This window comes from Felis catus, chromosome A1, assembly GCF_018350175.1.
Source record: "Felis catus isolate Fca126 chromosome A1, F.catus_Fca126_mat1.0, whole genome shotgun sequence".
Taxonomy (NCBI): domain Eukaryota; kingdom Metazoa; phylum Chordata; class Mammalia; order Carnivora; family Felidae; genus Felis; species Felis catus.
Window position 1 is genome coordinate 140,800,488 of NC_058368.1, and position 11,731 is coordinate 140,812,218.

General features: G+C 44.8%; 1 long non-coding RNA gene across 1 annotated transcript; it reads left to right on the top strand.

Moving 5' to 3' along the window:
- Positions 1–422: 422 nt before the first annotated feature.
- On the top strand, positions 423–6,098 carry LOC123386737. The gene is made up of 3 exons (XR_006601109.1): positions 423–1,571; positions 1,831–1,957; positions 5,688–6,098. It is a non-coding gene; the product is annotated as an uncharacterized LOC123386737 (long non-coding RNA).
- Positions 6,099–11,731: the final 5,633 nt, after the last annotated feature.

Sequence of the window (11,731 nt, forward strand, 5' to 3'; positions counted from 1 at the left end):
CAATGCTGCCTCTCAGATTATTTTGTCTAGCAGTTATTCAGAAAAACAAGTTGCTTTGGAAATGGAAATGACTCATCCTGGAAGGAGAGATTGTAGCATGTGACAAGCCAGGGGCAGCTTCGAAGGCTGGCTGGAGAGACTGCTGCTCACCAAGCAATAAGCAATTTGCATCGGGCACTTCTGCAGTGTATTATACCTTGAGCCTCTCCCCCATCCTCCTCTTCACAGACGTCTCCTTTGGGCTCTTACATGGCATCCTTATCTCGCCTTGCCTTTCATGCTTTTACTCTGCCCTCTCAGGCTTTACTGTTAGGGGCACAGATTTATTTTTCTCTTCGACCATGCAGCTTATAGTGACCTTGGCTAAATGTGGCACAGGACCACACCCAAGAGAAGGCCCAGTCAATGTATGGGGTAGGGGGTGGGGAGAAGGGGAGAGGAGTAGAGAGAGATTGGAAATCAGATTTTAAGAGGAGAAGCAGTTCTAGACCAAGACTATGTCTACCCTGGCCAATGGAAGAGACTCCTTGCAAAATCTTGTCTCGTCTGTGGACTGGTTCAGTGGCCTACAACTTATTCAGAACTCAACACTTTCGCTATAAAACTGAGTGTTGTTCCTACAGTACTTTCTGCTTTTCCAAGCCCATCTGCAGTCCTGATCTCCTTCAACCCAACCACAACCCCAGGAGGTATTCGTGGCAGGACACAGCTGGATCCCAAAGGGTCTTCAAAGCCACAGTTTGCTTGTCAGAAGCTAAGATCCCTCACTGCTGGGTGAGTCATTTGCAGTTCTAAAGTGAGTCTCATTTCAGAGTAAAGGAGCTTTGAGTTGGCAGGACAAAGCTGCATCTCTGTGCTTTAAACTCCACATTCTTCCACTCTGTTTCTCCCTCTCCGAGGAAGAGGACAAGATAGTCTCAGATGCAGGACCTTCGAGAACCAAGACCTGAATCCCTGGACACCGCTGCTTGCCATCCTTGGGCTCCACTGCCAAAAATGGCCAGATCCAGCCCCCACCCCCCTACCCCCGCAAGAAATCAACACCAAATTTCTTATAAGAGTGCAAAACTTCAGAAAGCTTCTGGTAACACAAGCATATTGTGGTGGTACAAGGAATACAGCCATTGTAAGGTTGTGAGTTTGGCATTTGTTTCTGAATGTGCTTCTGAAACATGTTATTTTTAACACAAAGGCAATACTAGTCTCTATTTCATAAGAAACCGTGAAATTAAGTGAGTTAATAATTTGAACATGTTACCTTTTCCTATTACAATATCTTTTTCTTTTCAATATCACTATACTTCCTATTTCTATACTGGACCCATAAAAGAGGTAGCTGAGACCCTGGGGAGTTTTGGAAATACAATAGATTTTAGCTTCCGCTGGGACAGAAACCGATTCTGGCCCGTCGCTTCTGGTGGAGTCCAGTAGTCAGGACAGAAATCAGGCTGACGTCAGAGCCATTACCCTCCCTGCCCCCACACCCAGCTGGCCAGCCTTTGTGTGGCTCTAAAGGCTCTGTGGGCATTCTGCAGGCGCTTCCTTCAAATGCTAATGAAAGCTCACAAATGGTAAACAGCAGGATGGAGCTAGTGTCCGTAGCCGGCCCGAGCAGCTGGGAGTTATTGCCCCACCCTTCCTCCCAAGATTTCCCCGACCCCCCTCCTCCAGGTTTCCAGAGCTGGGCTTCAACTGCCCGGAACCGGCCGCGGCCGTAACTCTAATCTCTGCGCCTGCGCGGTCCCGGCTTATCCTTCATATCAAATCCTAACGTCCTAAACCTCCTCCTCTCCTTACCAGCCTGTCACAGGCCTTTTTTATTCTCTGCAGTTTCCCCAGGCATTCCAGGCGCACGACAGCCTCCTACCACCCCCTACCAAGCCCAAAGCACCTCTGAGGCGTCCCAGTGGCCAGGCCTTCTAGTCCTTTGAATGAATACAAGCAAGGTTCTTGTAAGGTAGGTCGTATTAATTTTAAAGATGAGGAACAGAGTCCCAGGGTGACCAACTGACAGAGCCAAGATTTAACCCAGGCCTCTTGGATTCCCTGGTCTAGACCTTTCCTTCTTATCACATATCTCTTCAAAGGCAGGAGACATTTCTGATTGAAGGAGCAATGGGGCAATGGAGTCTGGATAAGAGAAGGGTCCATGGAGGCCCCTAGAGACAGAGCCACTTGAGGGAAACGTCAAATCTGGCCCTGTTTGAGGACCACAGCTTGTCTCCAGACCTTCCCTCCCAAGACCTTGGTGGGGCTTTTTCTCTGACACTAATGATAAATAGCTTTCAGGGCCCAGGATTGAGAGTGCATGCTGGTCTTCAGTTCCTCCTCTGACATGCCCGACTGCTTTTTGAAGTGCATCTGTTTCACACAGGCAAATTACTTTGTGAAACTGTGAGCTCCTGGGTTGTTAGGAGGTGGCTCTGAGCACTCTCCCTCTCCCCCAGAATAGTCTGTCAGATCTCCAGGATGCAGGTCTAATCCTGCTGGGTTGCAGAGGGAATACTTTTAGCTGGCCAGGGATTATGGGATCATTTGTCTAAAAACAATATAACCCTTTTTTTTTTAATTTTTAAAATTTTATCTATTTATTTTGAGAGAGCACAAGCAGCACAAATAGATAAATTTTATCTATTTATCTTGAGCATGCACAAGCAGCGGCATGCAGGTGTGGGGTGGGGGGAGAAGGTAGAAGAGACAGAATCCCAAGCAGGCTCTGATGTGGGGCTCTGATGTGGGGCTCACAAACCGTGAGATCACGACCTGGGCCAAGAGCAAGAGTCGGACGCTTAACTGGCTGTGCCATCCAGGTGCCCCAACAGTATGATACATTTAAGATCAGCTGTAATATGATCATTCACTGTGGTCAGTCACAGCAGTAAGAATCCCCTGTATATATATAGAGCGCTTTCATGGTCTCCAAAGGACTTCTGGGCACATTTTATTATTTCGTTGTCACAACCAACCTATGGTTTGCACAGCTTGAGGGTTCCTATCACCATTTCACGTAAACTGGAGATTGAGAGGTCTCACTGTTGGCTAACTGTCCTATAACTGGTAAGTACAATGGACTCTGAAGCAGGTACCCTACTCCAGCAATATATCCACCAACCTAAAGCAACTCTGCTAAGAAAAGATCTGCATAATACTTATGCAGATATATACTGATTTTATGCTTAGATTATGCTTTAGAATTCACAGCTCCCCACCTCTTAGGTTCTTCTCACCACCATGAAAAAACCTTTTTTCCTACTCTGTAGCCCGAGTAAGTAAATATTAATAGTAAGGCAGAATTACCAAATCAGTAAAGATTTTTTAATTTTTAATTTTATTTTTAAATGTTTATTTTTGAGAGAGAGTGTGAGTGGGGGAGAGGCAGAGAAAGAGGGGGACAGAGTATCCGAAGCAGGCTCTGTGCTGACAGCGGTGAGCTCAATGTGGGGCTCGAACTCACAAACTGGAGATCATGACCTGAGCAGAAGTCATACACTCAACCAACTGAGCCACCCAGGTGTCCCAGTAAAGATTTTTTTAAATGGTAACACCCAGAGCACGTGGATGGCTCAGTGGGTAGAGCAGGTGACTCTTGATCTCAGGGTCATGAGTTTAAGCCCCATGTTGGGCAGAGAGCTTACTTTAAAAAACAAAACAAAACAGTAACACCCATGCTGGTAAAGATGTGAGGAGATAGACACACTCAGACACTGCTGATGGGACTATAAATTAGTGCTTTGTTTCTGATGGGCACTTTGATAGTAATCATTGAAAGCTTTTCATTCCTTTTGATGTTTATTTTTGAGAGAGAGAGAGAAACAGAGCTAGAGCATGAGCAGTGGAGGGGCAGAGAGAGAGGGAGACACAGAATCTGAGGCAGGATCCAGGCTCTGAGCTGTCAGCACAGAGCCTGACATAGGGCTCGAATTCATGAACTTGGAGATCATGACTTGAGCCGAAGTCGGACACTTAACCTATTGAGCCACCCAGGAACCCCTAAAAGCTTTTAAAATAAGCAATTTTTGATGTGTCAAACACACTCCTCTTTAAAAATATTTTTTTCCTAAAAAAAAACCAGTCGGAGACTACAGAAAGAGGTGTATTTATTAAGGTATGTTTATCTCTATGTTACCTAAAACACAGTAAAAACCTGAAATAATCTGGCTATTCAGCAGGTCAAATAAAGATCTACAAGAAGATGAAATATCCTGTAGTAATTAAAAAAAAATTTTTTAATATTTATTTATTTTTGAGAGAGAGAGAAACAGACAGAGCATGAGCAGGGGAGGGGCAGAGAGAGAGGGAGGCACAGAATTCAAAGCAGGCTCCAGGCTCCGAGCTGTCAGCACAGAACCTGACGCGGGGCTCGAACTCACAAACCGTGAGATCATGACCTGAGCTGAAGTCGGATGCTTAACTGACTGAGCCCCCCAGGGGCCCCTCTGCAGTAATTTTATATGACACTATGGAAGAATATTTAACCAGCTGGGGAAATGTTCACTGTTCTCCAGTGAGGAAAACTAAGTAATAAAACAGTTAAGCAATATAATCTCAATCTGATTTTTAAAAAGATAGCTTGAAATAGAAAGCTATCAAACTGTTAAGAGTAGTTTTCTCTGGGAGCATCTAGGTGGCTCAGTTCGTTGAGTATCCAACTTCGGCTCAGGTCATGATCTCACGGTCCGTGAGTTCGAGCCCCGCATCGGGCTCTGTGCTGACAGCTCAGAGCCTGGAGCCTGCTTCAGATTCTGTGTCTCCCTCTCTCTCTGACCCTCCACTGCTCATGCTCTCTGTCTCAAAAATAAATAAACATTAAAAAAAAATTTGTTTTAAATAAAAAAGAGTAGTTTTCTCTGAATCCTTCCTTCCTCTCTCCCTTCCCTTCTGTTTTCTATTTCCTAGTCTTTTTTATAATAACTTAATAAGCATGTGTTCCATTTGGAATCACAAAAGAGAAACCTTTCTTTTTTAGATGAGACTCTAAGAATGAACTGCCCAGGAACCATGGCAAGTGGTGGGTAGGGCTTGTGGTCAAGAAAATAAACAGAGAAGGGGGAACAACTAGTCTATGAGTAACTAAATTGGAAAATGTATTCTGGGATTGAAATGTCTTTTTTTTTTTTTTTTTGCTACTCATCTAAAGAGGATGTTGTGACTGATTTTACAAGAAAAGTCAGCAAATTGCCTTCTTTGAAATGGGACTGGTGGTTTTCACTTCTGGTGGTTAAACCAAGTGAGCTCTGCCTCCCTTCCGACACTGGAAGTCTCTGGAGAGGCGCAGGGTGGCAAATTCTGCCTTTGGTACCGCCTGTTGTCCTCTGGTAAGCCGGGCCACCCCTGCCCCACACTGGGTTTGGGCCCAAAAGGCCTTGCTCTGTATGCTTTCGATTCACGTGAGGTTGTTTACTTCAACTTATAAATGAGAGGTGGAGGGGACCTTAGAAGCCCCCTGGTATGAGAGAGAGGAGGCCGCGGGATGCCTCACTCCTCCAGCATAGCTCAGCTTGTCACCAATGGAGCAGAGGGGTCTGGATGGTAACTGAAGACTGGAATGGTAATGGAGACCATTCAGCTCCCCAGCGATATCCTGGACCCAAGGAAGTCATTTCAAATGATAATAATTTCAGACATTAGTGACCAACTGCTGTCTAGGCGTATGATCTTTGGGTTCAAGTTTGTTTGGGTTTTTTTAGATCTTTCTCAGTTTCTGCCATTCAAACAGTTGGGGAAATTTTTAAAGGACAGAAGTTGTGGAGAACGTCAAAGAGGCCTGAAAGTGACTGGACGACGCATCCCTGAGAGGAGTGTGATGTCATGGGAAATACAGCCACAGTCTTACTGTTCTAAAAAGATGATGCTGTGGGGAGCAGGACTGGTACCCTATACTGCATGAAGAGTCAATGATGGCACCTGTACCTGAGATTACTTAATGAAATAGGCACGTGATGAGGGTGAGGAGTGGAAACTGTCATTATGCTACATGGTGATTAAAAAGATGGGAACAGGGGCGCCTGGGTGGCTCAGTCGGTTGAGCGTCCGACTCAGCTCAGGTCATGATCTCACAGTTTGTGAGTTCGAGTCCCGCATCAGGCTCTGTGCTGACAGCTTGCTCAGAGCCTGCAGCCTGCTTCAGATTCTGTGTCTCCTTCTCTCTCTCTGCCTCTCCCCTGCTCATGCTCAGTCTCTCTCTGTCTCTCAAAAATAAATAAATGTTAAAAAAAAATTTTTTTTTTAAATTAAAAAATAAATAAATAAAAAGATGGGAACAGTTGATTGGCGGGGCTGGGTTGCTCACTTAGGCGGGAGTTCATCCCTCTTCTCTTCCCATTTTCCTTTGCTTACTTCGTCCGTCTACAACTCCAACCAGATTTATTCTTTTCTTTTGGTCCCAGAAAGGCCCTCCCTCCCTCCCACCCCCATCTCAGTGTTACAAAAATAGGATTGAGAATGGATGGTTCAGTCTTCAGCGGCCTCGCCGCTGAAAAAGTTCAGAGTCTTTTTCACAGGAAACACAAGTCCTTCACAGATGAGTCCTGGCTACCTTTTTAGCTTTATCGCTAACCACTTTCCTTCACATACACCGGTTTCCCACCACAGTGTTCCCCAAACCCGCCACATTTTCATTATACCTGGAATAACAGAGATTGTTAGCGGTCTGCTGAGCTCCTTTTCTCTTCCTTCGGGGCACACAGCCTTCTTTTGCAGTGGGCTGTGGCTACATGACTGAATTCTGGTCGGCGGAATATAGTAACAATGATTGTGCACCACTTTCAGAGCAGGGCTGTGGAAACCTTATGCGCACACCCTTCACATTTCCTTCTGTAGTGACGTTGGAAACCTTCAACTGAAGATGACAGAGTCCCAAGGAGGGACAAGTCCAGCTCATTTATCCCCACTTGGAAGAGAGGTTCCCACCAAACTTAGCCTCGGATTTGGCTTTAAGTAAGAAATAAACATCTATTGCAGGGCATCACTAAAATTCAGAGATTTATTATCTACTATAGGAGCTGGGCTTATCTTAAATACTACTTGGTGAACTCTTCATGCTTCAAGGCCCTCTTCAGATGCCCCCTCTTTTAAAAAGCCTCTTCGGATTTCCCCAGGGAGGAGTCATTCTTTCTGTGATTCAACCATGCATCACTTACCGCTACTCCCACCCCCAATGCTTGACTTAATTATGCATCTCTCTTCACACTGGACCATCAGCTCAACAGAAGCAGAGATACTGACCTTTGCAATTCTCAATTTTAGCAAAATGATAGTAGGTGTACAGCATATGAAAATTCACTCATTCAGAAGTATATGTCGAGTCTCTTCTGTATGCTAGACCCTATTCTGGCACTGGGAACACAGCAGTAGACAAAACAGATAAAAATCCCTGTCCTCTACATTTTAAAGGTTAGACATTTGCCTCCCTGTATTCTAAGGAGTGCTTTAAACTGGGACTGAAACAATTATTTGACATTATAGACGTGTGTGTAAGAGGCACCTGCCAAGTCCAGGTGATGTTACTTCCTAAATCTTAAACAATTCCACAAGCTAAAATGTAAAAACAAAACAAAACAAAACAAAAAACCTCTGTAGTCACAGAGCTTGCATTGCAGTGGGGGAACTAGATAGTAAGTAAATACATGTAGATTATCAATACTGGTGATATATGCTATAGAGGTAAAGTAGGAGAGGAGGATGGGGAGTATAGGGTGGGAGTTTGATTTCACTTCATTTCATTTCATTTCATTTCATTTCATTTCATTTCATTTCATTTCATGTTTATCCATTTATTTTGAAAGAGAGTACGTGAGCAGGGTAGGAGCAGAGAGAGAGGGGGAGAGAGAGAATCCTCATGGGAGGCTCAGTCTCATGAACCGTGAAATCATGACCTGAGTGGAAATCAAGAGTCAGACGCTTAATTGACTAAGCCACCCAGGCACCCGGAGTATAATTTTATTTTATTTATTTATTTTTTCAAGTTTATTTACTTATTTTGAGAGACAGAGTGTGAATAAGGGAGGATCGGGGTTGGGGGGAGGAGAGAATCCCAAGCACAGTGTCAGTGCAGAGCCCGATGTAGGGCTCTCTGGAAACCACACAACTGTGAGACCATGACCTGAGCCAAAATCAAGAGTCTGACGCTTAACGAACTCAGCCACCCAGGTGCCCCCAAGGAGTATAATTTTAAATAAGGAGTTCTTAGAAGGCCCCACTGAGTAGAGTTGTAGCAAATACCTGAAAGAAGTAAGGACTGAAGCTATGTAGGTGTTTGAGGGAAAAGTATTCCAGGCACGGCTGGAGCAGAATGAGCAAGGGAAATAAAAGAGATGAAGTAAAAGGGTGTGTGTGTGTGTGTGTGTGTGTGTGTGTGTGTGTGTGTGTGTGTAGGGGGGAGGAAAGCAGGATGTATACACTTTTGACAGACTTTGGTTTGTACTCAGAGGGAAGTGGGGAGCTACTTCAGTATTTTAAATAAGGAAGTGATCTGATCTGATGCACATTTGAACAGGTTCACTCTGACCACTATATTGAGAGAGGACTGTGTGGAGGGTTGGAGACAAAAAGAGGGCGACGAGTTACAAGGCTATTGTAATAATCTAAGTAACAAAATAACTTGAATGCAATTTTGGATGTATTTTCAAGGTATGATTTGTTGACAGATCAGATGTGGAACATGAGAAAGAAGTCAAGGACGACTCCAACATTTTTGATCTGAGCAACTGAAAGAATGGAGTTGCAATTTAAGGAGATGAAAAAACTCTAACAGGGGCAAGGTAGATGTGGAATTTAGATTGGGACTTATGCCTGCCTGATATATCTGTAGTCACATTAAAGTGGAGGTGTTGAGTAGCTGGAGGCATATGTTATGTGTGTGGAATGGAGAAAACTGGGCTAGAATTACAGATGTGGGAGTGGTCGGCATAGAGATGGTATTTAAAACCACAGGACTGGATTAGATCACCAAAGGAAATGAGTGTATATTGAAAAGAAGCCCAAGGACAAAATCAGGGGCACTCCAGAGTGCAGAATTCAGGAAGGTGAGAATCAAAGAACCAACTCCTTAGGAGTTGCCAGTGAGTAGGAGGAGAATCAAGACAAGAGTGGTCCTGGAGGCCAAGTGAATATAGCATTCAAGGAGAGAGAACTCAACTGAGTCAAATTTCACAGTTAGGTTAAGTAATGTGAATACACATTTGAGCAAAGGATTCACCACGTGAAGGTCACTGCTAGCCTTGTCTAGAGTGTTTGCTGAATGAAGGAGTGAATGAATGGGACTTTTTTTGCCACTTATATATTTAAATTTTTTAAAAATATTTACTTATCTTTGAGAGAGTGCTAGTGTGGAGGGGAGGGGCAAAGAGAGGGGGACAGAGGATCTGAAGCCAGTTCCGTGCTGACAGCAGAGAGGCAGATGCAGTGCTCACTCGAACTCACATGTGAGATCACGACCTGAGCCGAAGTCGGACGCTTAACCGACTGAGCCACCCAGGCGTCCCTCACCATTTATATTTGGCCAGGACCCAAGAGGGCAAGGACTAGATCTTTGCTTCTCCAGGAAGAGTTTGATGAGTTTGATAAGTGATTGTAGAACTGACTGAATGAAAATGGTTTCTCCCTCAATGTCCCTCAATATCCCGTTTCCTACTTTATTTTCCTTAGAATTGTAGTGTGTGGGAAACTGCACACAGTTCCCAATCTTTGGCAGCCAGTCTATCTGGAACTGGCTGTGCCTATCATCTCTGTACTCTTCCACAGCACCATACTACACCCTAAGCCCTTCAGGGCAAAGAAGTCATCAACATCAAAAAACAAATCACAGGAGGGCACCTGGCCTGGGTGGCTCAGTCGGTGGAGCATCCAGCTGGGGTTGTTATCCTGGAGTCATGAGACACTTAACTGACTGAGCCACCCCGGCGCCCCAATCCTCAGGAACCTTGAAACTAAAAAAGTATTAACTCCATTTTATAGGTAAGGAACCTAAAGCTTAAAGAGGGTAAGTTATTTTTCTCTAACGACACACCAATGTTAGCAAGGGGAGAAACTGGAATGTGTCCACAGAGTTACATGATTTCAAGGTTAAGCTTTTTGCACATTCCCCAAAGAACTGGAGACAACAATGTGAGATTCCTTAGAGATGCGCTGCTGAAAGGCAGTCATTACAAAGAATTCTGGACAGCTTTCCCTGGCCATTCTTGGCTCTGTGTGTGTTGAGGGGCAGTCCAGTCTGTTTCTGTTATTCAGGGACCAATTATTCCATTCTCATGGCATGTTCAGGACCATTTGCTTCTCTTCGTTTTCAACCATTTATTTTCCTACTCCTACAAGATCCTCTGCCAGGACAGAGGGAAGAGGCAGAAAGCTAACCATCCATGTAGGTAACTTTGGGGAAATGTTGTATTGGGGATATGCTTGAGACAACTGGCTAAGATGACATTTTACACAATTTTGTCTGCCTGAATGATCTGGAATCCACATTAGTTCTGTTAATTGGCCCCATGGTGGGTTCAGTTAGAGGCTGCACAGGGCCCTGATCATTTATAAGCTCCATCCTAGAAACTCACAGGTCTGTGGCCATTTGGTTCATGGTTCTTGAAAAATTCATAATAATCACCGACAACTGATTCATCAGACTTTATTTAGTCTTCTAAGGAGAAAGGATTCTCGGGGCTCAAACCCCTCAAGAGGCTATGTGGACTCACCTAATCTGGCCCCTCAGCCTAGGAGGGAACTCCGCACTCCAGCATACTCCACTCATGGCCTGGTCCTTTGGTGCAAGTCAGGCAGTGATGTGGCCCTTAACCTCAGCAGGAGGCTCTCAGGACGGTACCAGCGGGACTTGTTAGAAATCTTTCTATATTGAGCCAAAACCAGCCTCCCACTGGAGCTACTCAAAACCTGTCTAAGCCTCTTCTATGAGCTAATCCTTCAAACATCTGAGGACAACACTAATGTTTCTCTTTTCTGCTCCTCCATTACCCGAAAGTTTAGCTGGTAGCTTTAAACTTTATTTTACCTTTTCAAAGCAAGTAAAAAATATAAGAAAGTATTACCAGTATGATGCTGGCCCTTGTGCACCCATCCCCAAAGTCTCACTCCTTTTCTCCCCACCCCCTCTATCAGCTTTTTTATTTCTTTGGACTACTAGCTCCCAATGCAGGGGAGACTCTGATGTGGCATTTACAGTGCAGTGATTAATGGAAAGTGGCGGTGGTAGACTGGAGATTAAATGTGGCGTGCGTTTACAAACTGTACCTATAAACTGCGTACTTGTGGGCAATTTATCCAGCCTTTCTAAACTCCATTTCCTCAGCTGTAAAATGGGAATAATAAACATACTTAATGCGCAGCTTGTTGTCGGGGTTAAATTAGATAATGTTCCAAATCGTTAGCTCTAGGCACTAAAGCAGCTCTTCCAACTATCACCTCACAGACGAGAAAATGGGCCTAGAAGGGCGTGAAGAGGTTTTTTTCGAGGTCACAGCTAGTTAACAGCAGAGCCGGAAACCCAATTCCAGATCCCTGACCCTCTGGCGGGACCCCTTCCTGCTCCCCACCGCTTTGTTGGTGACCGAAGCCATCCATGTTGTCTCTGCAGATTAAAAACTCACCCCTTATCCCTTAGTGCCCGCTACGCTGAGAAGCTTCTACCAATAACTGACGACAAAGTCAGAGACCTCAGACCGTGGCTTTTTTCCATTTAGCAAAGGGGAGGGAAGGAGACCGGACCCTGGCTCCCCAGGAGTAA